Genomic DNA, 6,000 nt, shown 5'->3' with positions numbered 1-6,000 from the left:
GGCACGTGTAGTATTTCAGAAAGTACTGCAATGGAGGGAGTGCTGGAGACTCCAGGCCAATCCTGGAGGGATGGGGGAAATATATTTCAAAATTCCCTGGAGAGAATCGTGATATGACAGGTCTCCAGGGACAGACCAAGGAGAGAGTGTGGACATTGAATGGAAACATGGCAAAAAGAGTTGGGGATTCAGGAACACAATCCTCTCTGATAGGTTACAGCCTCCCCTCTGCTCCTGCTCTTGACGAGACACTTTTCCAGTTTAAATTTATGGACAAGGTGGGTTAGTTGCTCTCAGGGTGGGTGGGGGGAGAGGAGCCTCAGTGGCCATGGGTGGGACAGGGAAAATGGAGACAGAGAACCAGGACTCCGGTCACTCCCCAGCGATGTCTGCTGGAAAGTATCTGTGGATCGGATGATGCCGGGGTCCCATGGAGAGGGGAAGGGGGTGGGGTGATGGAGTGAGGAGGTGGAGAGGGAGTGTTCGTGGTGTCACAGCCAACCCCCTGCCCAAACCAAACTCCCACATCCCAGCATTATATTGTCCAATTCCTGGAGGCGGAGGATGGCGATTCCCGTTGGATTAATTTCTAATGTTCGGCATCTTATCCTGATAAAATCACCAGTTCTGAAGGAGGCCATTCTGTACTTATTCTCAGGTCATCGAGGGGTCATCTTTCCCTTTTCAGCTCCTGACTGCTGGTATTTTTGCTGTTAAATATGAAATGCAACGTATGTTCGCAGCTGTTTCTGCCCTGTTGCAGCCATAGGAACATAGAAATGGGGGTAGGCCATTCAGCCCCTCGAGCCTGCTGCACCTTTCAATTAGATCCTGGCTCACCTGTATCTTAACTCCAGCTACCTGCTGTGATTTCATAAACCCTCAGACCATCACTGGATAAACATCTCTCAATCACAGGTTGGAAATTGTCAATTGACCCTCAGAAATATCTGATTTTTCGGAGAGAATTCCAGGTTCCCACTACTCTTTGTGTGAAAAGGTGCTTCCTGGCAATATTCCTGAAAGACAGAAATCTAATTTTTGAGTTCTCTCCCTTTGTTGTGGAACTGCTTGTTTACAGATCTGACCGAAGTCCACACTGCAGAACAAACAGCTGTTCCTCTGATCCTGTCACTTCAGCTTTGGATTTGAAGCTCATGCCTCTTTCCATGATGATTCTTTGTGCCCTATCTCTGTAAATGGTTATGCCTGTCTTTTTGTCAGGTATGTCAAACATTCTTTTTTCCAGTCCTACTCAGGACCCCACCCCCAGCTCTTTTTCCGGTACAATGATGACTGGATCAGTGTCATTTCCTGCTCCCGCTCCGAACTGGAAAATTTCATCAACTTCGTTTCCGATTTCCCCCTCACTGTGGTTGACAGGGCTCTCAACACTTTTTATTATTTTATTTTATCATTTTTTTTAAACTTGGTTTTTCAAGTATGTGCTTTTGGACAGACCTATTGATTATTCTGTCATTAACACTCTCTCTGCACTAATATTTTGTCTTTCACTACACCATTAGCACACTCCCTTTGCCCCATGACCTCCTTGTCAGTTAATCTCTCCTGCCCTCTGCCCTATTACACACCTTCCCTTTTGTTCTCTTCCCCACCTCCCCCCACCCCCGCTTCACTTGCTTAAAACCTATTACATTGAGTGTGGGACAAATTCAATCCATCTTTTGTACTGTATGAGATTAATTTTGACACACTTACTGGTACATTATGTGACAGCGAGTTTAATTCTACATCTATCTGTCTGTGGTACTGTGTCTGAGTGTGAAATTATTTCAGTGTCAGTCCATGAAACTAAATGTGATTGCTTGATTCATTCTGTATGTCAATCATGAGTATTGTATGTGAATGTGTGGCAGCTTCTGTATCTATCTGCTACTGTGGGTGAATGTGGATATCATTCGGTATCTGTCAGTGTCCAGAACTAAATGTGAGTGTGAGATTCATTGTGTATGCATCAATCTTACAGTCAGAATGTGACTGTATGGTTCATTCTCTATGTGTCAGTCTAAGGTACTATATATGCCAGTGGTTTTAATTATGTGTCTGTCATTGTATGTGAGTCATTTTATGGTCTCACTGTATATCTGTCGATCTCTGGTTCTTTCTGTGAGAGTGAGATTAATTCTCTACCTGTTGGTCTCTGAAATTAATTGATTTTGTGACTCACTCTGTGCCTGTCAGTCTATGATACTGTGAATAAGAGGGGAATATATATGGTGTCTGTCTGAACTTGGTATCGAGTATGATTGTAGGATTCATTGTGCATCTATCAGTATCCAGACTGAATGAGAAATAAGGTTCATTCTGTACGTGAAAATCTCTGGTATTCTAGCCACGTGAACTCGAATGTACCTGTCAGTCTTTGACACTGTATCTGATTATGGGATTGACTCAATACCTTTCAGACTTTGGTACTATGCATATGTGTGGTTCAAGTTCTGCATGTCAGTCTCTGTTACTCCATGTGAGTGTCGATATCCTTTATGTATCTGTCAGTCTCTCGCAATGAATGCAAGTGTGGGATTAACTCTCTTTTCAACAGTATCTGGTACTGACTGTGAGCATGTGACTCCTACAGTATCTGTCAGTGTTTTCTATTGTATGTGAATGTGCAATTCCTCCTATGTCTTTCAGTGCCTAGTACAGTGTGTATGGGATTCATTCTGTACCTGTCAGTATCTGGTACTGAATGAGATTGTGGGATTCATTCTGTTGTCTGTCAATCTCTGCTAATGTACGTGAGTGATATCTGTTATGCATATATTATTTTCTGGAACTGGAAGTGTATATTGTATTTATTCTTTACTTGTTAGCCTCTGGTACCGTGTATGAGTATGGGTCTCATTCTGTATCAGTCAGTTTCTGGTACAGTCTGCGTGCGCATATCCACGGTTCATTTTGCATTTGGCAGTCGCTGGGACGAAATATGCGTTACAATTCATTTTTTATGTGTCTGTCTCTTGGCCAGTCCATTACAGTGGGATTAATTTTGTACCTCTCAGCTGCTGGTTATGTCTGCAAGTGTACATTCTGTATCTATGTGACGCTGGTGCTGTATGAGTGTGGAATTCTTCTGTACCTGTACTTAATATGTATCTACGGGATGGTATTGAGAACTATTTGTTTAATGCCATAATGTATCACTATTTTCTTGTCTCACTGGTATTTTAAAATATAGATCACTGCACATTTTAACTGTGTGTATTACTGAGTTGTAGTTTGAGCTTTTTGGACTAGTATTTAGTCTGTAACTGTATGAACACATTTGTGAATGACAACATATATTTCAAACTCACACATGGCATGCTCAGTATAATCAGAATCATTCAATTGATAAGATATCATTCAGTACAGCTCTTGGAGAGATTATTGGATTGGTATGTAATGTGTAGTGCAGTGTGCACTAATTGACATAATACTGTAACTTTCCTTTTGATACTGTATCAGATGTTTGTACTACATTGTAATCTGTCACTCAGTCTGCAGCCTGGGCGACATTATTAGGATTCATTCTGTACCTTTCCATCAGCTGCTCTACCTCATATTTAATTTGTAGCTTAGGGTGCACTCTTGTGGGATTGATCCGGTGCTTTTCAATATGATAGTGGTGTGATTTTGAACTAAGATTGATGTACCTAGCTTTCAGCAGTACTGAGTTGGGGTGAATTGGAAACAACTTCTGCCTCTCCTGCTTTGTTTGATTGTCTGCTGGATTGAAAATGTGTCTCTGGAACTTGGGATCAGTGTGAGTCTGACTGCTTCTGCTCTCTGTGACTGTGGAACTCATGGCCTGTCTGTGTCTCTGAGCTCTGGGAGTGATAATGTACCTACTCTGTGTTAGAAGGAGTGGACTGGACATATCCTTGTGCCGGGGAATCATCACAATCCTTCTGGTTCCTTCAAGTATTTGCTGACAGAAAGAAAGAAAAATATCTCTTGTAACTCAAGATCAATTGAGGTGGAAGCTCGAAAAGACATGAATGTAATATTTCAATTAATAATCATTATGACCAACCACACAGGATGATCAGTAACACAAAGAGTGTCAGTGTCTGATTCCACTGCAGCACTCAGCTTCTGCTGATCAGGTTTTCTTTGGTAGTTTTATAACAATTTGGTGGCAGCCAGGAACAACCCAACATCTGCACTGCTCCATGAATGGGAATACCTGCTGGAGCAGGGATATTTGCACAAGTCAAGTTTTTAATTCCACCTGGCATTATAATGCAAGAACATAATAACTAGGAGCAGGATTAGGCCATTCCGCCACTCGAGTCTGTTCCAACATTTAATAAGATCATGGCAGATCTGATCATAGTCTCAACTCCACTATCCTGCCTGTCCCAATAACACTTCACTCCCTTGTAAATCAAAAGTCAGTCTAACTCAGCCTTGAATATATTCAATGACCAGCTTCCACCATCCTCTTGGGTAGAGAATTCCAAAGAACAACAACCCTTTGAGAGAAGAAATTCCTCTTCAATTCCATCGAAAATGGGTGCCCCCTTATGTTGAAACTGTTCCCCCTAGTTCTTGATTCCCTCATGAGGGGAAACATCATCTCAGTAAATACCCTGTCAAGCCCCTTCAGTATCTTATATGTTTCATAAGATCACCTCTCATTCTTCTAAACTCCAATGAGTGTAGCACAACCAGGTCAAACGTTCCTCATAAGACAACATCTTCATCCCTGGAATCAACCTAGTGATGTTTGCCTGAACTACCTCCAATGCAAGTATTTTCCTCCTTAAATAAGGAGACCAAAACTGTATACACACTCAAGGTGTGGTCTCACCAACACGCTGTACAGTTGTAGCAAGACTTCCCTACATTTCTGCTCCATCCCCATTGCAATAAAGGCCAAAATTCCAATAGCCTTCCTAATTACTTGCTGTACTTCCATGCTAACTTTTTGTGATTCATATAAGAGGACACTCAGATCCCTCTATACCACAGCATTCTGCAGTATCTCCTTATTTAAATAATATTCTTCTTTTCTCTACATCATACCAAAGTGGATAACCTCACATTTTCCCACATTATACTTAAAATGCCAAATTTTTCCCACACACTTAACTTGTCTTTATCTCTTTGCAGACTCATTGTGTCCTCCGCACAACTTGCTTTCACACCTTTCTTTGTATCAACTGCAAATTTAGTTACAATACACTCGATCCCTTCATCCAAATCATTAATATAGACTGGAGGTAGTTGAGGCCCCAACACTGATCCCTGTGGCACTCTACGAGTTCCAGTTTGCAAACCTGAAAATGACACATTTATCCTAATTCTCTGTTTCTTGTTAGTAAGCATGTACCAGCGACCTGGGTTCGATTCTGGGTACTACCTGTGCAGAGTTTGCAAGTTTTCCCTGTGACCGCATGGGTTTTCGCCGGGTGCTCCGGTTTCCTCCCACAGCCAAAGACTTGCAGGTTGATAGGTAAATTGGCCGTTATAAATTGCCCCTAGTATAGGTAGGTGGTAGGGGAATTGAGGGAAGTTGGGGATGTGAGAGGGTAATGGGATTAATGTATGATTTGTATAAATGGGTGGTTGATGGTCAGCACAGACTCGGTGGCTGAAGGGTCTGTTTCAGTAATGTATCTCTAAATAAATCAAATAAACAATATATTACCCGTGAACACCACAAGCTCTTACCTTTTGTAGAAACATTTTGCATGGCACTTTGGCGAATGCCTTTTCAAAATACAACTACACTACATCTACTGGTTCCCCTTCAGTTACCCTGCTTCTTCCATCCTCAAAGAACGCTAGTAATGTTGGCAAACTTGATTTCCTTTTCATAAATCCATGTTGACTCTGCATGATTGTATTATAATTTTCTAAATGTTCTACAGATTGGAGGGTGGCAAATGTAACTTTCACTATTTAAAAAACGAGGGAGAGAAAAAACAGGGAATTACGGACCAGTTAGCCTTACATCAGTAGTGGGGAAAGTGCGAGAGTCTATTATGAAGG

The sequence above is a fragment of the Heterodontus francisci genome, unplaced genomic scaffold (genome assembly GCF_036365525.1).
Source record: "Heterodontus francisci isolate sHetFra1 unplaced genomic scaffold, sHetFra1.hap1 HAP1_SCAFFOLD_51_2, whole genome shotgun sequence".
Taxonomy (NCBI): domain Eukaryota; kingdom Metazoa; phylum Chordata; class Chondrichthyes; order Heterodontiformes; family Heterodontidae; genus Heterodontus; species Heterodontus francisci.
The sequence above is the reverse complement of the archived record's forward strand: the minus strand, read 5'-3'. Positions refer to the sequence as shown.